We start from the raw sequence: 21,282 nt of genomic DNA on the forward strand, positions 1-21,282 counted from the left end.
GAATGGATCCGGACCCTGTACAGGAACGTGGAAACACGAGTCAACATCAATGGATGGGTAGGTAGAGCCATCCCAGTGGCGTGCGGCGTACGGCAAGGGTGCCCTTTGTCCCCCTTGCTTTATGTTCTCTATGTAGAGCCTTTTTTGGATCAGATCCGGGAGGATCCTCGGGTGGAGGGTGTTGTGGTGCCTGGAAGCAAGGGCAGGCAGGTCAAGGTAATCGCCTATGCTGATGATGTTACTTTGTTTCTGAGCTCAGAGGTCAGTTTGCAGCATGTGCTCAATATAGTTCAAGAGCATGAAGACGGACTGGGGACCAAGCTGAACCGGAACAAGAGCTCCATAAAGTACTGGGGCACTTGGCAGACCAAGGAAGATGCGTTTGGGGGTCTGACGGTAGTGAGGGACCCGATCAAGATCCTGGGCATCCTGTTTCACCCAGAAGACGCGGTCCGTCTCAACTGGGAGGAAAGGATGAGAAAGGTGAAGCAAAAGCTGGGTTTGTGGCAGCACAGATCTTTGTCCTTTCTCGGGAAGGTGGTGGTTTTAAAGATTGACGTCCTGCCGTTACTACTCCATTTAGCGGTGGTCTACCCCATGCCGGCAAGAATGAGGAAGGATTTGGTGCGGTCTGTCTTTGTTTTTGTATGGGGACAGAAGTACGAGTACGTAAAACGTACTGACATGTACAGGCCGATAGAAGAAGGGGGTAGAGGGGTTTTGGACTTGCCCCTGAAGTTGGACTGTGTCTTTGTTGCCAGTCTCTGTGTGGCATTGCAAGGAGACCCGATGCATGTCTGTTTTTTCTTTGTGCGTCTGTGGTTTTCGCATACCATGAGACACTTGGTGCAGTGGACGAATTCTACGCCCAAAGCTGAGAAGTTGCCGTGGCACTACAGACACGCTGCGCACTGGATCAAAGTACACCTGGCGGTGAAGGTGGGACTTACTTCTTTGGACCACAGGCTAATGTACCGTCTTCTGAGAACAGACAGCAGTGCCGCAGTGGTGGGAGTGCCTCGCGAGGTCTGGGCGCGCACACAGCCGGAGCATCTGGACAATAGGTTACGTGACTTGAACTGGCTGTGCGTGTGGAATAGACTGGCTGTACGAGAGATTTTGTACAAACACGGCTTGACTAAGCAGAAGAGTTGCCCCCGTGCTCAGTGCCACAAGGAGGAGACAGTGAAACACGCGTTTTGGGAGTGTGACTTTGCGCAACGGGTGTGGGGGGAGTCTGCACGGTGGATGCCTTCATTTTTCACTTCGGAACGTTTGACTTATGCAATGGTGTTAAGGGGTGTGGTGGGTGTTAGGAAATGGAATGAGAGATTTCTGGTGTGGCTGTTGATTAGTTTAGTCAAAGCGTATGTATGGCAGGACAGGAATGAGTTGGTGAAGCATGGTGTGCATGGATCTGTGGGTGCTGTGGTGTGGAGGGTGAGGAATAACATAGGGAACAGAGTGAAATGGGATGTGCGAAAGTGGGGATTTGCTGCGGCGAAAGAGCGGTGGAAGGATCTGTATGTGTTAGGGAACTGAGTTAGGTGTAGGGCTGTGAGAGTGTGGCGTGATTGAGTTTTGTGTATCGTTTTGTTTTTATATAAAATATAAAAAAAAAATCTGTTCTTATCAGTTTAATATCTGATACGTCCCCCATCGGGGGACCACATATTAAACGGATTTTTGGAACAGGGAGCTGGATCAGGAGCTTGCTCCGTCCTCTCCACGCATCGGCCCGGTATTGCAGCGCCTCCGGGAACGGTGCACTACCTTCTCTCAGCGGTGAAAAGACAGACGTAGCTAGCAAGCAAGCGAGGTGGACCGGAGCTCCTTCCTCTCCGGTCTCGTCTCTCGTCCATCTGTGCGTCTCTGTGTCTCTCTCTCTCCCCCTCCCCGTTCCCGTGCTCCCTCCGTGCACTTTCCCGCGCCTCGACTCTCTCGGCAAGCAGGCCGGCCCCCTTTTCGGCTCCCGTGCGTTTTCCCTCCAAAAAACTTAGTTTTTTCCTCCTTTTTCCAGGGAGGCAGGCGTGGCTTGTGTGTGTGTGTGTGTGTGTGTGTGTGTGTGTGTGTGTGTGTGTCCCCGTCCTTGCAGGCGGGCCCCTTTCGACAGCCGGCCGTTTTCCCTCCAAAAAACTTAGTATATACACCTTTTCTTTCTTTTTTTCGGCAGGCAGGCAGGTGTGTGTGTGTCCCCGTCCCTCCCGAGAGAGCGCTGCCCCTTGCCTCTGCCCGCAGGTGCCGACGGTCCGCTTTCGCTTGCAGCTCACTCGGCACGGCTGCTGCTGGTGGGAGGGGCCTAAGCTAAGGAGGCCGGCCGGCTGGCGCCCCCCGCGGCTGCGGTCGTTGTCGGGCCGTTGACAGGAGATCAAAGAGCAGGGCCCCCGCCCGGGACTGGCGGGCAGGCAGGCGAGCAAGCAGGCAGGCAAGAGAGGGGGAGAGCGGAGTCCGGGCGGCCGGCAGCCGCGTGCGGACCGGGCTCCAGAGGCGTCGGCCTGCGCCGCTGCGCGCCAGCCGGACGCCCGCGCGCCCGCCCAAGGCCGGCGTCGGGCATCGCTTCTCGGCCTTTCGGCTAAGATCGGAAAAGTACGTGGCAGGCCCGCGGCTTGAAGACTTGGCTGGGGGACGAGAAGGGCGGCGGCGGAGAGACCGTGAGAGGAGACCGAGAGGACAGCGTTGCGGAGACACGTTTTGGATTGCCTTGGATTGACCCGGATTGCTTTTGGATTACGTTTTTTGCCTTTTGGACGTCGGAACCTTTGATTTTCTTTTTCTACCCGGCTTTGCATCTCTTGGCTGTTTGGCGGCCGAAAGGCTGCTCCCAACCATGGCTGCAGAGCCAGGAGAGGCGAGGAGGGCTGGGAAGGACCCCAGCATCAAGTGGACCCTCCGCTTCCATTGGAAACCGGAGACGGCACCACCGGGAAGGGAGCAATTTGAGGATGATGTCCTGTTTGGTGCTTTGGGGCTGAAGGCAGCAGAGATCAAGTGCGTGCAGGGGAACCAGCCACAGAAGTTCATCGATACCACCTTCATCAGTGCGGACACCCACAAAAGAATGGTAGGGAAATGCAACGACATCATTAAGAGCGGCGGATTCCGGGAGTATGAGTGTGGTGGATTGCAGTGCGACAGCAAGAGGTGGGTGGTTTTGCACATGTTTGACCCCTTTGTGACGGATGCCGACGTGACTACCTTCCTGAGCAGGTATGTGGATGTGAGAACTGGGCCTTTGGTGCTCAGCGACACACGCACTGTGTGGACGGGAAAGCGTCGGTACCTGGTGGAACTGAGGCGGGACAAGAACTCCAAGGATGGATACAGCCACCCACCGGCCACATTCGCAATCGGAGGAGGTAGGGGGTACATGTTTTACTGGGACCAGCCTGACTTTTGCAGGAAGTGTCGGACCACCGGGCACCGTGAGGGGGCATGTACGGCGGAGAAGTGTGGGAAGTGCGGCCGCCCGGGACACCACACCCGAGACTGCCAGGTGAAGGAGTGCTCCCTGTGCGGGGACAGAGGCCACCTTTTCCGGCAGTGCAGCAAGAGGGGCGCGGCCACGGAGAGGACGGCCAAGGAGAGAACGGCCACGGAGAAGGCGGCCACGGAGGAGGCAGTTAAGGAGTGGATCAGGCAGGCGGATGAGGCCAGCGAGGGGGAAGGCCGGCCGACGAGCAGCAGGCCCCCCGGTAAGGGAGAAAAGAGGGGAGGAAGGAAACAGGGACGGGAACAGGAGGAGGAGGAGCGCCAGGGAGAAGAGGAGGGTGAGCGTCCAGGAACATCGTGGGGCTCAGACATGGAGCAGCGGGAGGCAGCCCGGGGATCGGACAGCGAACGACCGGGAACATCGCGGGGAGCGGACGGAGGGGCTGGAACCTGGGCGGAAGTGGTGAGGAAGGGGCGCCCCCTGATGGGCGGGGGAAGAACTGCGCCTGCACCGGCGCCAGCAGAGGAGGAGGGGATGGTGGCCCTGCAGAGCGCGGGGCAGAAGAGGAAGACGAAGAGGCTGCGGGCAGGAAAACGCCGGCAAGAGACGCAGGAAAAGAAGAAGAAGACGGTCGAGGAGGAAGGCCAGGAGGAAGACCCGGGAGACCTCGCAGACTCTGAGGGGATGGAAGAGGAGGAGGGAGTCTCGTCGGCCTTGAGCGACTCTGAGGCCGAAAGCACCTCGGAATCTCTCCCCCCAGGGCAGGGGTCAGGGGCGGTACCGATGGCCGTCTTTTCAGTGTCGGGCAACGTGACAGACGAAGGCAGCCCTGTAGTCGCCTGCCTGCCTGCACCGCTTACTCCCGAGCAAGAGGCCCCGGATACCCCAGTCCAGTTCATGGACACGGAGGATGGCAGCTCAGGAAGTACAGCAGGGACGGCGAGCTCTCCGGATTCCAGCCGCTCGGAGGGAATGGAGAGTGACAGTCTCCCTCAAGACCCGCCATGACCCTCACAGTTGCAACAGCTAACGTGAGGGGTCTGAGGAAGCAGGAGAAGAGAGTGGCAGTGTTTTCCTACCTGTCTCGAAGGAAGCTGGATGTGACCTTTCTGCAGGAAGTCCATCTCAAGGACCTCGACGACGTGAGGACCCTTCAGAGGGAGTGGAGGAGGGGTCCCTCGTGGTGGAGCGTCGGAGGGGTGAACTCTTCTGGCGTGGGTATCCTGTGCGGCCTGCCAGGGTTCGCCGCCCAAACAGTCAGCTCAGTGATTCCCGGACGTCTGCTGGTGGTGGACGGAACCTGGAGGGGAGTGAAGATAAGGTTAGTCAACGTGTACGCCCCAGCAGACAGAAGGCAGCAGGGCTCCTTTTTGAAAGACCTGGAGCCCGTGCTGTATACCAACAGGGAGCTGATTGTCGGCGGCGACTTCAACATCGACCTGGGAGACCCGCACGGACAGGGAGTTCATCTGTTGAGGTCCTTGATCGCGGACTTCGGCCTTCGAGACGGGTTTCAGAGCGTCGCACACCACACCTGGGACAACGGGAGAGGGAGTTTTCGACGCCTCGACTACATCCTCTCTACTGTGAAGTGGACAACATTAAGCAGGCAAGTGACCCCTACCTGGTTCTCGGATCACCAGCTGCTCACGATCTCCTTCGGTGTTGAGGACCCGCGCTTCCAGGCTGGGTACTGGAAGCTGAACAAACAGGTTCTACAAGAGGAGAGATACCGAAGGAAGATTGGGACAGTGCTGAAAGACCTGGGGAGGAGAAGAGAGCTCTTTAGCTCGGCGGTGCACTGGTGGGAATCGTGTAAACAGACTCTCGCGACGGTCACCAGGCGATACTGCTGGATCCGGCGGAGTCTGGAGGAACGCCAGTGCGCCCAGCTCCAAGAGGAGCTAGAAGCACTGTACGAGCAACTGAATCAGGGGGGCGCCTTCAACGGCGAGAAGATTGCCATCGTCAGGAGCCTGCTTAGAGACACGTGGCTGCAGAGAGCAAAGAACTTTCTTTTCAGGCTGCGGGGAGTTTGGAAGGAGGGAGAAGAACAGTGCTCTCCCCAATTCTTCAGCGCCGTGAGGAGGCAGCAGGAGCGCTGCTGCTTCGAAAGCTTGCGGCGCGAAGATGGGACTGCAGTCACGGACTTACCCGGGATGCTGGAGTGTGCCACAGGGTTCTACGCAGCCTTGTTTCAGGAGAAGGAGATCGACGCCAGCACCAAGGAGAGGCTCCTGGAGGGTGTCGAGAAGGCGGTGGACGATCCCGCCTCGCTGGTCGGGCCTGTGACGGGGGCGGAAATCAAGACAGCATTGTTTGGTTTGAAGAAGGGGACCGTCCCCGGAGTCGACGGCCTACCAGCGGAGTTCTACCGCACCTTCTGGGACCAGCTAGAGCCCTTTCTGGTGCAGGTCTTCAATGAGGCCCTGGACAGCAATGAACTGGGCCTCTCTATGAAGACCGGCGTCGTGACCCTGATCTACAAGGGAGGAGACAAGGCGGACCTGGGAAACTGGAGGCCGATCCAGCTCCTGTGCACGGACTATAAGATCTTGGCCAGGGTGCTGGGCGGCCGTCTGAGAACGGTGATGCCGGAGCTGGTCGGGGCGGACCAGACATGTGGCGTGGCAGGCCGGAAGATCAGCTGGAACCTGCAGCTGATCCGGGACACCATCGCCTGGGTGGAGGACAGAGGCCTGCCGCTCATGCTGGTGAGCCTAGATCAGGCGAAGGCGTTCGACCGGGTCCACCATGAGACCCTGTGGGCACTCCTAAGGAGGAAGGGTCTGCCTGACGCTTTCGTCAGGTGGATCGAAGCGCTCTACAACGGCGCCACGTCCCGGGTAAGAGTCAACGGAGCAGTAGGGAGGAGGATTCCGGTAAGGTGTGGTGTGCGACAGGGATGTCCACTCTCGCCCCTGCTGTACGTCATCTTTCTTGAGCTGCTGCTGGATCCCTTACGGAAGGATCCCGGAGTGGAGGGAATTAAAGTGCCAGGTGGAGGTGGGCAGGAAGCTAAAACCGCGGCCTACGCGGATGACGTGACACTCTTCCTCAGTTCTGACAGGAGTCTGGGGAGAGTGTTGGACATCGTGGAGGCCTACTCCAGAGGCACCGGCGCCCAACTGAATCGCGCCAAGAGCCTGGTGAAGCTTTTTGGAACCTGGTCGTATGCACCGGAGATCACCGGAGGACTGAAAGAGACAGCCGGCCCGGTGAAAATCCTGGGGGTCCTATTTCACACCCTGGACCCCTCAGGGCTGAACTGGGAGGCCAGGTTCCGGAAGATCAGGCAGAAGCTGGGCCTTTGGCAGCATCGATCCCTGACATGGATAGGGAAGGCGCTGGTGCTGAAGGTGGAGATCCTGCCCTTGCTTCTCCACCTGGCAGTAGTGTACCCCCTACCTAAAAGGAAAAGGAAGGAACTGGTAAGAACAGTCTTTGCATTCGTTTGGGGCCACTCATACGAACGGATTCGCCGGATAGACATGTGCAGACCTACCATGGAAGGAGGCAGAGGGATCCCAAACTTCCCAGTGAAGTTGGACTGTGTTTTCGTTGCCAACCTGTGCGTCATCCTGCACGGAAACCCGCCCCACCTGTGTGGCCGGTTCGTGAGCCTCTGGCTGGCAGCGAGCATGAGACACCTGGCCGCATGGAGCAACACGACCCCGAAGGCCGAGCGGCTCCCACTGCACTACCGACACGCAGTGCAGTGGCTGAGGGCACATCCAGAGGTACGGGACAAAGACATCGCGCTGAGCCATAGGAAGATGTACCAGGTGGTCACAGCACTGGACAGGCCAGCGCTCCTGGGTGTGCCCAGTGACATCTGGCAGCAGGCCCAGCCAAAGGGCCTGGATAACAGACTAAAGGACCTGAACTGGCTCGGCGTGTGGGGTCGAATGGCGGTCAGGGCCGTCATGTGCTCGCATGGCTTGTCAAAGAAGAGCCAGTGCCCGAGGCACGGCTGCACAGGGGAAGAAACAGTAAATCATGTCTTTTGGGAGTGCGGGTTCGTGCAGAGGGTGTGGAAGTCCAGCCAGCACCTCTACGCACAGGTAGGCCTGGGGTCCCTCCTGACTCTGAACACGGTGATGAAGGGCGTGGCTGGTTCCCGAAAATGGAATGCGGCGTTTCTCCTGTGGCTCCTGATCAGCCTGACCAAGCTCCACGTGTGGGACGCGAGGTCAGAGCTGGTCAAACACGGCGTGGAGAGGTCAGTGCCGGCCATCTTGAGGAGAGTCAAGAGGGACGTCTCACGGAAGATCCGGTGGGACGTCCTCCGATGGGGATTCGCCGCAGCACGCGAAAGATGGAAGGACTTGATCACATGGGTGTAAAGGTGGAGGGTAGAGTAAACTTTTGAAAGCACTGTTTTTTACTGATTTCTAATAAAACATAAAAAAAAAAATCTGTTCTTATCAGTTTAATATCTGATACGTCCCCCATCGGGGGACCACATATTAAACGGATTTTTGGAACAGGGAGCTGGATCAGGAGCTTGCTCCGTCCTCTCCACGCATCGGCCCGGTATTGCAGCGCCTCCGGGAACGGTGCACTACCTTCTCTCAGCGGTGAAAAGACAGACGTAGCTAGCAAGCAAGCGAGGTGGACCGGAGCTCCTTCCTCTCCGGTCTCGTCTCTCGTCCATCTGTGCGTCTCTGTGTCTCTCTCTCTCCCCCTCCCCGTTCCCGTGCTCCCTCCGTGCACTTTCCCGCGCCTCGACTCTCTCGGCAAGCAGGCCGGCCCCCTTTTCGGCTCCCGTGCGTTTTCCCTCCAAAAAACTTAGTTTTTTCCTCCTTTTTCCAGGGAGGCAGGCGTGGCTTGTGTGTGTGTGTGTGTGTGTGTGTGTGTGTGTGTGTGTGTGTCCCCGTCCTTGCAGGCGGGCCCCTTTCGACAGCCGGCCGTTTTCCCTCCAAAAAACTTAGTATATACACCTTTTCTTTCTTTTTTTCGGCAGGCAGGCAGGTGTGTGTGTGTCCCCGTCCCTCCCGAGAGAGCGCTGCCCCTTGCCTCTGCCCGCAGGTGCCGACGGTCCGCTTTCGCTTGCAGCTCACTCGGCACGGCTGCTGCTGGTGGGAGGGGCCTAAGCTAAGGAGGCCGGCCGGCTGGCGCCCCCCGCGGCTGCGGTCGTTGTCGGGCCGTTGACAGGAGATCAAAGAGCAGGGCCCCCGCCCGGGACTGGCGGGCAGGCAGGCGAGCAAGCAGGCAGGCAAGAGAGGGGGAGAGCGGAGTCCGGGCGGCCGGCAGCCGCGTGCGGACCGGGCTCCAGAGGCGTCGGCCTGCGCCGCTGCGCGCCAGCCGGACGCCCGCGCGCCCGCCCAAGGCCGGCGTCGGGCATCGCTTCTCGGCCTTTTGGCCAAGTTCCGACGATACGTGGCATGACCGCGGTCCGAGGACTTGTCAGAAGGTGAAGACGACGAAGGCGAGGAGGAGAAGGAGAAGACGACGAACGGCGGAACCAGACCAGACCAGACGGGCGGATCCTTACCACCAGAAGACCGGAGCAGACGTCCACCAAAGGTCACCACGGGTAGTCGCCCTGGGTTGAGCCCAGGGGGCGAAGTGGGGCCTCCAAGATGACGGCGGTCGGCGGTGGTGAGCGGGCCCGCGGTCCGGCGGCTGTGCACCCTCTGTCCCGTGAGGGGCTGATGCGGTGCACAGTGCGCTTTGTGGTGAAGGATGCGGAGAGGAAGAAGGACTGGATGAACCGTGAGCGGTTTGAACGAGTGGTCCTGATGAAGGCTTTGGGGATCGAGTTGAAGGACATCGATTGTTTGCAAGACTTCCCGGTTCGAGGGATTTACGACCTGTCTCTCGCGAGCGACGAACTTTGTGAGAAGGCTTGGGAGAGAGTGTGCGAGGGAAAGGAGGTGGCTCCACTTAATGAGTTCCTGATAGAGCCGTTGTTCGCCAGGGAACTCAGGACTTTGACAATTCATTTGTTTAACCACCGGGTACCAGAAAGGGACATAATTACCTTTTTATCCAGGTTCGTGGATGTCCAGGGAGAAGGCCAGAAAGATTTAGACGTCCTCAGAGTGTGGACTGGTAAGAGGCGCTATACGGTGAGGCTGAGACCTAAGCCGTCGGAGGGCGAGGGTGTGGTTCACCCCCCGGCTTATTTTTCAATAGGACCTAATAGGGGTTACCTCTTTTACCCGGGCCAACCTGTGACATGTAAGAAATGTTTTCAGAGAGGACATGTGGCTATGAACTGTCCCGGTGGTGTGTGTCGAAAGTGTAAGGCCACAACTCATGACACAAAGGATTGCACCAAGGTTTTGACATGTGACCTATGTGGGGCAGAAGGCCATGTTTACAGGGTCTGTCCGAGGAAGAGCCGGAGTTTTGCAGATGTGGTGCGGACCTCGGCGGAGGGCTCGAGGGGAGACGAGACCAGACCACCGCAGAAGGCTGCGACCACCCAGAGGCCTTGTGCAGACGTAAGAGAGGACAGAGGCGATAGACCAGAGGAGCCAGCAACGGCGACCGAGGTACCTGAAGAGGCGCGTCCGGGGACCTCATCATGGGCCGAACAGGTGGAGGAGGCAGAATCGGGGTCGCCGGAGTGGTCCATCCAGCCGAGCAGGGCCACAAAGAGGAAGTCGGCGGCTGAAAAGAGAAGAATGAGGTCTGACGTGTGCTTGTTTGAGACGGTGACCAATCGTTTCCAGGTCCTAGATTCCGAGGAGGACTCGGAAACCAGCGACGTCGAGGTCCAGAAGGTAGAAGATGGAGAGAGTGGACAGAGAAGGCTGAGACGTAAAAAGGCGATTGCTGTAAAGAGGGCCAGGGGGGAGGGTAAGAAAGGGGGTAGGAAGGAGGAAGGGGTGGAGGAGGGTGTAGAGGGGGAAGGGGAAGGGGAAGGGGGCAGGGAAGGGGGGGGTGGGGAGGAAGGGGAACAGAGGGAGGGGGGTGAAGAGCTGGGTAAGGAGGCTGACCCCTTGGAAGCCTCAGCCGCGGTTAGTACGCTCGATGACCCCATACCCCCGGGCCAAGGGGACATAGTGGTGGAACAGGAAGTTTCTGTTTCGGAGACCTCAGAACAGTCCGGGAAAGACGGCGGTACCCACCTTCTGACCTCCGATGATCCTGGGGTAAGTCCATCATCCCTGGGGGAGGGGTCCCCGCAGGTTCCAAGTGGGATGGAGAATGTCCTTAGCCCTATCGGAATACAAAGTGACTTTAGTTTGGGAGACGGGTTACAGCTGCGGACTCCTTTTGATCCAACATGAGTCGCACAGTATGTACGGTTAACGCCAGAGGGCTTAAAAATCATGTTAAGCGGATTGGCGTCTTTAAATATTTAGAAGCGCGCCAATTCGGCTTTTGTTTCCTGCAGGAGGTACATTTAGGCACGAGAGGTGATATTGCCACCTTTAAGAGAGATTGGGTTAAAGGGGAGTCTTGGTGGAGCGTAGGGGGAGTGCACTCGTCTGGAATTGGGATCCTTTGTGGAACCCCGAATTTCACGGCTAACGATGTCAATATCATAGTCCCGGGAAGGCTTATGGTCGTAGATGGTGTATGGGACGGACTGCAGGTCCGTCTGATAGCTGTCTACGGGCCTGCCGAAAGGCGGCTCCAGGCGGCGTTTTTAAGAGATCTTGAGCCACATCTGTTTACTAATAGGGTGGTGGTGATGGGAGGGGATTTTAATATGGATGTGTGTGACGTGAGTGGTGCGAGTGTGGGTAGTTTTAAGGAATTAATATCACGGTTTTCTTTGAAGGACGGTCATAAAGATCTTAGTCAGAGAGGGAGAATGCACACATGGAGTAACGGAAGGGGTGTTTTTAGAAGACTGGATTATATCTTCACCACCCTGCGTGGGTTGACACAGGCGGCACAGGTTACCCCGGTTTGGTTTTCAGATCATCTGTTGCTGTCGGTTGATCTGATACCAGATGGTATGGACCCTAAATCAAATTACTGGAAGCTGAACACGAAAGTGTTATTGGAAGCCGATTATCAGAGCATGATAGTTGCGCTTTTGGAACGCTTCCAGTTACAGAGAGGGAGGTACCCGACAGCGGTTCTTTGGTGGGAGGCCTGTAAAAGGGCTATCTCCAAAGCTTCTATTTCCTACTGTTGCCAAAAGAAAGTAGCAGAGAGAAGAGAGCTTGAGAGATTGCAGCAGGAACTTGAAGATCTGTATGTGGCTTCCAACCAGGGCGGTGCTTTTGATATGGCAAAAGTTTCAGAGCTCAAGCTCAGGCTGAAAGAACTTTGGTTAGAGCGAGCGAAGGATTTTTTGTTTAGGCTTAAGGGCACCCTGATGGAGGGCGAGGAGAAGTGCTCAGCTCAGTTCTTCGGCTCGGTCCGAGCCAGACAGAAGAAGACTCTCTTTGAGGGTCTGAGGAGAGAAGATGGGTCCATTGTCAGAGATATAGAAGGCATGGTGAGGTGTGCAACTAATTTTTACAGGTTTTTATTTTCAGAGAAACCAGTGGATGCGAGCTTGTGGGATGAGTGGTTGGTGGGTTTCGACAGGAAGACGGTTGGTGTGGAAGGTGTGTGTGGGGATCTAACACTGACGGAGATAGGAGAAGCCATTGGTGGCCTGCGAAAAGGTACTACCCCTGGGATTGACGGGCTTCCTACAGATTTTTATGTCACCTTCCGGGACAGGTTACTACCGGTGCTGTTGGAGGTCTATAATGAAGTCCTGAAGGAGGGTGAGTTAGGAAGAACGATGAGGACTGGTATCATGTCTCTGGTTTATAAGAAAGGGGATAAAGAAGATCTGGAGAACTGGAGGCCGATCCAATTACTCTGCACCGATTATAAGATCTTGGCCAGAGTATTGGGGAGACGGCTGAGGAAGGTGATGCCGGATCTGGTGAGTAGGGATCAAACCTGCAGTGTGGAGGGCAGAAACGTAAAGTGGAACCTGCAGTTGATCAGAGACGTGATAGAATGGGTGGAAGACAGGAACCTTGAGATGATGCTTGTGAACCTTGATCAGAACAAGGCTTTCGATCGGGTACATCACACTTTCCTTTGGGAGGTGATGAAAAGAGTGGGGTTGGACGAAGGCTTCATTAGATGGATCAAGGTTTTGTATAACAATGTCATCTCAAGGGTATGCATTAATGGTAAGCTAGGCATGGGTATTCCAGTCAGGTGCGGGGTGAGGCAAGGATGCCCTCTGTCCCCCTTATTGTACGTGCTCTACATAGAACCCTTTCTACATCTGATTCGAGGTGATCCCCGGGTGGAAGGGGTGGTGGTCCCGGGGAGTGGGGGAGCACAGGCAAAAATAGCTGCCTATGCGGACGATATTTCGTTGTTTCTTACCACTGACAGCAGCCTTTCACAAGTACTACAGATAGTAGAGAGTCAGACCAGAGGGACAGGTGCTTTTTTGAACACGTCAAAATGTACTGTTAAATATTTTGGCAAGTGGAAAGAACGACAAGATGTGGCGGGTGGTCTTACCTTGGTGACGGGGCCGGTGAAGATTCTGGGAGTTCTCTACCATACGCAGGACTCGGCCAGGATCAATTGGGACCTGAGGATGGGGAAGGTTAAGCAAAAGATGGGCCTGTGGTTGAATAGGTCGCTGACATACACGGGGAAAGTGCTAGTTTTAAAGGTGGACGTACTGCCACTGCTGCTTCACTTGGCCTGCGTGTTCCCCCTGCCTGCTCGGCTCCGCCGAGACCTGGTGAGGGCGGTCTTCCACTTCGTTTGGAGTGGGACGCATGAGTATATAAGGAGGGCGGACATGTGCAGGCCAGTGGAGGGGGGTGGTAGGGCTGTTCCGGACTTCCCGTTGAAGTTAGACACTATTTTCATTGCAAATCTGTGTAAAACCCTATACGAAGACCCGGATCACCTCTGTGTTTGTTTTATTCGTTTGTGGTTCGCAGCTACGATGAAACACCTGGTAGTGTGGACGAACACAACGCCGAAGGCACAAAAGCTGCCTTGGCATTATAGGCATGCTGTGGTGTGGCTCCAGAAACATCCGGAGTTCAGGAAGGGCTTGGGTTCAACGGACCATAGGCACATGTATAGGGTTATTATGGAGAAGGGGGAACCTGCGGTCGTGGGGGTGTCGGAGGAGGAGTGGAGGCAGATCCAGCCGGTGGGTCTAGAACACAGACTCAAGGACCTCAACTGGCGGTTGCTCTGGAACAGGTTGCCCGTGAGGGACACGCTCCACAGGCATGGATTGTCCAGGCAGGACAAGTGCCCGCATCCCGACTGTTCTGAGGTGGAGACCCTACTACATGTATTCTGGGGTTGTGTTTTCGCCCAAAGGGTGTGGGGTCACTGCGAGGAGCTCTTGCAGAAAGTCGCCCTTGATTTTGTTTTAACGAGCCGGGTGGTGATTCGAGGAATAAAGGGAGCGAGGAAATGGAACAAAGAATTTTTGTTATGGTTTATACTAAGTTTAGTTAAGTTTTATATATGGGCAGCTAGGAAGGAACTGGTGGAGCACGGCGGTAGTGTTACAGCCGTGTCGGTATTTCATAAAGTCAAAAACGATGTCAGCAGACGTGTCCGGTGGGACGTCCTGCGTTGGGGTTTTGCAGCGGCAAAAGAAAGGTGGAAGGGGTTAATTTCTTTGGGGTGTTGAATTGTTTTTCTGTGTATGGTTTTGTTTCTGTATTTCTTGGTTTTATAATAATAATGGGAATGTTGGGGATGGAGGAGGGATTAATTTTGCATACTGGGCGGGATTATGGTAATGTAAGGAATTTGTGTAAATATTTTCGGTGACTGTGTTTTGGAGGTTTTCTGTTTGAACTAATATGCATATCGTCTTATTTATACTTTTTGGCTTTCTGATTTTTGATTTTGACTGTGGAGTGTAATATCATATGGGGTGTTGCTATTGTTCCAAGGGGGGGCTGATTTGTTATTTTGTTTGAATGGTGGAAATGTTGTTGTTGTCTTACCTTGGTGTGTTGTAGTTTGTTATTTTTGTAATAAAAACATAAAAAAAAAAAAAAAAAAAAAAAATCTGTTCTTATCAGTTTAATATCTGATACGTCCCCCATCGGGGGACCACATATTAAACGGATTTTTGGAACAGGGAGCTGGATCAGGAGCTTGCTCCGTCCTCTCCACGCATCGGCCCGGTATTGCAGCGCCTCCGGGAACGGTGCACTACCTTCTCTCAGCGGTGAAAAGACAGACGTAGCTAGCAAGCAAGCGAGGTGGACCGGAGCTCCTTCCTCTCCGGTCTCGTCTCTCGTCCATCTGTGCGTCTCTGTGTCTCTCTCTCTCCCCCTCCCCGTTCCCGTGCTCCCTCCGTGCACTTTCCCGCGCCTCGACTCTCTCGGCAAGCAGGCCGGCCCCCTTTTCGGCTCCCGTGCGTTTTCCCTCCAAAAAACTTAGTTTTTTCCTCCTTTTTCCAGGGAGGCAGGCGTGGCTTGTGTGTGTGTGTGTGTGTGTGTGTGTGTGTGTGTGTGTGTGTGTGTGTGTGTGTGTCCCCGTCCTTGCAGGCGGGCCCCTTTCGACAGCCGGCCGTTTTCCCTCCAAAAAACTTAGTATATACACCTTTTCTTTCTTTTTTTCGGCAGGCAGGCAGGTGTGTGTGTGTCCCCGTCCCTCCCGAGAGAGCGCTGCCCCTTGCCTCTGCCCGCAGGTGCCGACGGTCCGCTTTCGCTTGCAGCTCACTCGGCACGGCTGCTGCTGGTGGGAGGGGCCTAAGCTAAGGAGGCCGGCCGGCTGGCGCCCCCCGCGGCTGCGGTCGTTGTCGGGCCGTTGACAGGAGATCAAAGAGCAGGGCCCCCGCCCGGGACTGGCGGGCAGGCAGGCGAGCAAGCAGGCAGGCAAGAGAGGGGGAGAGCGGAGTCCGGGCGGCCGGCAGCCGCGTGCGGACCGGGCTCCAGAGGCGTCGGCCTGCGCCGCTGCGCGCCAGCCGGACGCCCGCGCGCCCGCCCAAGGCCGGCGTCGGGCATCGCTTCTCGGCCTTTTGGCTAAGATCAAGGTTTAAGCCGGCAAGCCCGCAATTCCGAGGTCTTAGTCAGAGGGTCGGGAAGGCGGCGGGAGGACGGGAAAGGCTGGAAGGAGTGACGCAGCGGGAGAAGGATTGACCGGAGCAGCGGAGCGTTGGGTTGGAGCTTGGAGGATCGAGACGGCGGCGGCGACGAGTGGAATTGCTGGCCTGTGGATGTGAACGGGAGACGGTGGCGGAGCGTTCCTGGGACCTGGAAGTGCGTTTCGGATCCGTGGTTGGAGATGGAGGCGGGACATCCTTGGGCGAGGAAGGAGCAACGGAAGGACTCCATCCGTTTCACCTTGCGAGACCGAGAGGAACCCGGGACTTGGACCAGAGATAAGTTCAAGACTTTTGTTTTGAAAAAGGTTTTGGATGTGAAACTGCCGGACATACTATGTTTGCAGGACTATTGTGATCGCGGGATTTTTGAGTTAACCTTGGTTTCGAGTGAGCTTTGTTTTGAGTTATGGAGGAAGATTTTGGAGAGAAAGGGAGAGGCTCCGTTGAGCCTCTTCCGTGTGACTCCTATGTTTGCCGGAAGTTTACGGAAAATGACTGTTTTTGTTTTTGATCCATTTGTTTCAGAAGAGGACATTGAGGTTTTTTTGAATGAATTTGTGTTGTTGCAGGGAAAGGGGGAGAGGGAATTGGATTCTGAGGGGGTTTGGACGGGCAGGCGGGTTTACTGGATGAGGTTACGGTTTGGGGGTACAGAAGAGGGAGGGGTGCTACATCCCCCTGCCTTTTTTGAGATCGGGTCGGAGAGGGGATACCTGGTTTACCCAGGACAGCCCCTCGCATGTCGGAAATGTGGGGTTTTGGGTCATTATGCTGCAAAATGTACTATGGTGTTTTGTAGTCGATGTAAGGAACGGGGGCATGTACTGAAGGCCTGTAGGAAAGAGGTCCGATGTTTTTCATGTGGGGAACTAGGTCATGTTTTTAGAAGCTGTGTGGGGAGGAAGACGGTTAGGGCTGAGCAAGATAAGTTAGAAGAAAAGACAAGGGTTGCTGACGGGAAAGGGGAGTTGAGTAGTGCGCAAGAGGAGGAAGTGGATAAGATGAGGAGGGATGGAATGGGATCTGCAGGGCTAAGTGTGGATGAAACAGTAGGAGGCAGTGTTGTTAAGGTACCAGATAAGGAGGGTGTGGATGAGAGTGTGGGGAGGGGCAATTGTAAGTTAGCGGTGGAGGTGAAGGGGGTTGCACAAGTTGTGACGCAGGAAGTGGAGAATGTAGTTAGGATAGGGGATTGTGTGGGATGCACGAGTGGGAGCGAAAAGGGTGGGATGAAGACAGATAAGGAAGGTGTGGTGGATGAGAGGGTCAGGAGTCAGGGGGTTAGTGTGGTTATGGATTTAGATAAGGAGGGGATGGGTGGGAGTACGGAAAGGGTTGTTGGTGAACAGGTGGAGGCGCCGATGGATGGTGTGCAAGTAGAGCTGTCCAAAGTGGAAGTGGTGGAAAGTATGAATGTTGGAGAAAGTGTGGGGCGTCCGAGGGAGAAGGCGGGAAAACAAATGGAAAAATGCGAGGACGGGGCGGTATCTAGTGGCAGAGAGGTGAGGGAGGTTGGCATGTGTGATAAACAAGCAGAGAGGAGTGCACCAGAGACTAGAGTAGAGGAGGCGAGAGGAGCAGCTGTAGATGTATGTGCGACAGGAAGACAAAGTAACACCAATGAAGATCGAATGCGTACCTGGGATCTTACAGATAGCGATGTGGAGAGGGAGTACGCGGAATGTGTGAAACAATGTAGAATAGAATGGGAGAAGGAAGGGCACATCGAGGTTCCGTTACCGGGTATACCGTGGGACTTAATACCTGCAGCGAGGGTGCCAGAAGTTGAATTGAATGAAGAAAATTTTCCACCCTTAGGGTCCGTAGGGGCCGTGGGGGAGAAGAAAGGTATGAAGACAGGTTCTGTGGTAGTGGAGGGTACTGGGAAAAAAGGAAGCAATGGTGGGCAAGTAAGTGGAAGAGGGTGTACAGAGGGGCATCAACCGGAGAAGGCGAACAATACTTGTAAGGAGTGGAAGCAGGTTGAATTAAACCAGGATTGGCAGAAACGGATAAAGGTCAAACAGAAGAAATGCTTGGCTACAGTGCAAGAAGTAGAACGGAAGTTTCCAGGGTGTTGTATAGAATTGGTGAAGGAAGGGGATACTCCGGGTGCGTTTCGAATGGGTGGGGAAACGAGGGAGGAGTGTAAACAGATTAGCAAGATGTTGTATGGAGCTTTATGTAAAAGTTTGAAGATGTGAACGACGGTCTTTGTGGGTTTTATGTGTTGTGAGTATGGGAATGATTTGTGATTAGGGGAGGGATTGATTTGCATACAGGGTGGGGTTATGTTAATGAATGGTTGATATACGTTTGGTGTAGTTGAGATTTGGGTTTGATATTTGGGGTTTTTGGTTATAACGAGTTTTGATGTATGGACTTTTGTATTTTGTAATAAAAAAAAAAAAAAAAAAATCTGTTCTTATCAGTTTAATATCTGATACGTCCCCCATCGGGGGACCACATATTAAACGGATTTTTGGAACAGGGAGCTGGATCAGGAGCTTGCTCCGTCCTCTCCACGCATCGGCCCGGTATTGCAGCGCCTCCGGGAACGGTGCACTACCTTCTCTCAGCGGTGAAAAGACAGACGTAGCTAGCAAGCAAGCGAGGTGGACCGGAGCTCCTTCCTCTCCGGTCTCGTCTCTCGTCCATCTGTGCGTCTCTGTGTCTCTCTCTCTCCCCCTCCCCGTTCCCGTGCTCCCTCCGTGCACTTTCCCGCGCCTCGACTCTCTCGGCAAGCAGGCCGGCCCCCTTTTCGGCTCCCGTGCGTTTTCCCTCCAAAAAACTTAGTTTTTTCCTCCTTTTTCCAGGGAGGCAGGCGTGGCTTGTGTGTGTGTGTGTGTGTGTGTGTGTGTGTGTGTGTGTGTGTGTGTGTGTGTGTGTGTGTGTCCCCGTCCTTGCAGGCGGGCCCCTTTCGACAGCCGGCCGTTTTCCCTCCAAAAAACTTAGTATATACACCTTTTCTTTCTTTTTTTCGGCAGGCAGGCAGGTGTGTGTGTGTCCCCGTCCCTCCCGAGAGAGCGCTGCCCCTTGCCTCTGCCCGCAGGTGCCGACGGTCCGCTTTCGCTTGCAGCTCACTCGGCACGGCTGCTGCTGGTGGGAGGGGCCTAAGCTAAGGAGGCCGGCCGGCTGGCGCCCCCCGCGGCTGCGGTCGTTGTCGGGCCGTTGACAGGAGATCAAAGAGCAGGGCCCCCGCCCGGGACTGGCGGGCAGGCAGGCGAGCAAGCAGGCAGGCAAGAGAGGGGGAGAGCGGAGTCCGGGCGGCCGGCAGCCGCGTGCGGACCGGGCTCCAGAGGCGTCGGCCTGCGCCGCTGCGCGCCAGCCGGACGCCCGCGCGCCCGCCCAAGGCCGGCGTCGGGCATCGCTTCTCGGCCTTTTGGCTAAGATCAAGGTTTAAGCAGGCAAGCCCGCAATTCCGAGGTCTTAGTCCAGGGGGTCGGGAAGGCGCGGGGACGGAAGGTCTGACCGGAAGGAGTGGAGTCGGGAGTCGGGGTTTTGGAGGTTGGAGAATCGGCGCATGGTGACGAGGACGACGAGGAGGATTGCTGAGCGGTGGAAGGAGGAGTGTTGCGGTGGAAAACGACGGCCTGCGGTGCTGGTGTGGAGCGGATTGACGTTTGGCGGACGACGATAGGAGGATGGAGCAGAACGGAAGGAAGTCGGCGGGGTTTTCTTGGCTGAAGGAGGAGCGGAGGAAGGACTCTCTCCGTTTCATGCCGAGGAGCCGGGATGGACTGGAGGCTTGGGACCGAGCTAAGTTCAAAAAGCTTGTTTTGGTGGATGGTTTGGGTTTACGTTTAGAAGATATTTTGTGTTTACAGGACTTTGGTGCTTCGGGGATTTTTGACTTGACTTTGATGTCGGAGGCTTTATGTTTGGATGTTTGGAGGAAGGTGCAGGAGAAGGAAGAGGACGCACCACTTCGGCTCTTTCGAGTCGAACCCCTGTTTGTTGGGGAACTAAAGGTGCTGACTGTGCACATGGGTGATCCCTTTGTTCCGGAGGGGGACATAGTCTCCTTCTTGCAGCAATTTGTGGATCTACAAGGAGCGGGGAAGAGAGATTTAGAAGCGGACGGAGTGTGGACTGGGAAAAGAACATACCAGATGAGGTTGCGCCTGGGGACGGCAGTGGCAGAGGGGGTGATACACCCCCCTGCCTTTTTCAAGATCGGGACTCGTAAAGGGTACCTAGAGTATTCTGGGCAGCCCCTTACATGTTATAAATGTGGAGAGCGGGGTCATTTTGCAAGGCAGTGTACGTTGGTACGATGTAGGCTGTGTGAGACAACGGGTCACATGGCAAAGGCATGTGTGCAGGGGAAGAGGTGTTTCTTGTGTAAAGAAACAGGACATGTGTCTCGGGAGTGTGCGAAGGGAGAAGGTGGTGGGGAGGCAGAGGGGGCATTGGGGAAGGGGAGGGGGAAGGATGAGAATAAAGTTGGAATAAGGGAGAGACAGGGGAACGGGGAGGCCAGGGTTAAAATAGAGAAGGTACCTGAGAAGGGGAAGGGGACGGGAGAGATTGGTGGGGAAACAAGGGAGGTGTTAGTGAAGAAGAAGGAGAAGGGGGAGGGTAGGGTGGAAACGAGGGAAGTGTCTGTAGAGGAGAAGGAGAAGGGAGAGATTAGTGTGGGAGTAAAGGAGATGTCAGTGAAGGAGATGGAGAGAGGAGAAGTTAGTGCGAGAACAAGGGAGGTGTTAGTAAAGGGAAAGGAGAAGGGAGGGACTAGTGCGGAAACGAACGGAGGTAATATGGAAGATGCACAGAGGACCGATGCGAGTGGTGGGTGTGTAGAAGAGGTCAAGAAGGGTGTAAGTGAGAATGTATGTGAGGAAATGAGAAAGTGTGGGAGTGGTGACAAAATGGAATGTGCGCAGGGACATGATGAGAGCGGCCAGTACAAAGAAGAGGTTAAGCAGAATGCAAGTGAGAATGTAAGTAAGGAACGGGGGGAGGTTGAGTCAGGGGAGGATGAGTGGATTGCGGATAGGATACGACGTAGAAAGGCTGAAAGAAAGAAGCAACGAGATGGTACAACGGGAGGACTACAGGTGAAGAGATCTGAGGAGAGCAGTCGTGGCATGGAAGGGGTTAAGAAGAATGTGAGTGAGAAAGGGAGTGAGAAGGAAAGAGAAGTCGAGTGTGAGGAGGGTGATTGGCTTCCGCCTGGGAGATGATACAGAGAGATATGGGTTTTTGAGTAGAAGGGGTTTTCTGTTTGATGCGGGTTGGGGAAGGGAGGGAGGGTTGTAGATTTGCATAAAGGGTGGGGTTATGGTAATGTAATTTGGCAGAAGGTTTGTTGTGATGTGATAGTTTGAGATTTGTTCCCCTTTGGAACCAAGTTTGTTGGGTTTCTTGTCATGGATGGTATATTGTGTGATTTTTTGTGATGTAAAGGGCCTGTTAATGGAAGAATTTTTTTGTTATAGAATGAATCTGAATAGAAGGGGTTCTGTTAGAGGTGGGTTGAAACTGTGACGGGAGGGTTGTGGATTAGCATAATGGGTGGAGTTATGGTAATGTACCTTGGTAGAAGGTTTTTGGTTGATGATTTGGGATCTGGTTTTTTGGAATTAACCTTGTTTATTTTCTGAATGATACAGTGTATGAGTTTTTGTGCGATAATGGTTTGTAAATTTATAATAAAAAAAAAAAAAAATCTGTTCTTATCAGTTTAATATCTGATACGTCCCCCATCGGGGGACCACATATTAAACGGATTTTTGGAACAGGGAGCTGGATCAGGAGCTTGCTCCGTCCTCTCCACGCATCGGCCCGGTATTGCAGCGCCTCCGGGAACGGTGCACTACCT

The 21,282-nt window shown here is 55.0% G+C and overlaps 4 non-coding genes and 1 pseudogene across 4 annotated transcripts; all 5 read left to right on the forward strand.

Annotated features, from left to right (window-relative positions):
- The first annotated feature begins 1,587 nt into the window (after positions 1–1,587).
- LOC148805572 (U2 spliceosomal RNA) lies at positions 1,588–1,775 on the forward strand. The gene has a single exon (XR_016090183.1). It is a non-coding gene; the product is annotated as a U2 spliceosomal RNA (small nuclear RNA).
- A 6,031-nt stretch (positions 1,776–7,806) lies between these two features.
- Positions 7,807–8,000, forward strand: LOC148805573 (U2 spliceosomal RNA). The gene has a single exon (XR_016090234.1). It is a non-coding gene; the product is annotated as a U2 spliceosomal RNA (small nuclear RNA).
- A 6,364-nt stretch (positions 8,001–14,364) lies between these two features.
- On the forward strand, positions 14,365–14,566 carry LOC148805574 (U2 spliceosomal RNA; annotated as a pseudogene).
- Positions 14,567–17,836: 3,270 nt separating this feature from the next.
- Positions 17,837–18,029, forward strand: LOC148805575 (U2 spliceosomal RNA). Its single transcript, XR_016090208.1, has one exon. It is a non-coding gene; the product is annotated as a U2 spliceosomal RNA (small nuclear RNA).
- A 3,065-nt stretch (positions 18,030–21,094) lies between these two features.
- On the forward strand, positions 21,095–21,282 carry LOC148805576 (U2 spliceosomal RNA). Its single transcript, XR_016090231.1, has one exon. It is a non-coding gene; the product is annotated as a U2 spliceosomal RNA (small nuclear RNA).

This window comes from Atractosteus spatula, unplaced genomic scaffold, assembly GCF_055471065.1.
Source record: "Atractosteus spatula isolate fAtrSpa1 unplaced genomic scaffold, fAtrSpa1.hap1 Scaffold_7, whole genome shotgun sequence".
NCBI classification, from domain to species: Eukaryota; Metazoa; Chordata; class Actinopteri; order Semionotiformes; family Lepisosteidae; genus Atractosteus; species Atractosteus spatula.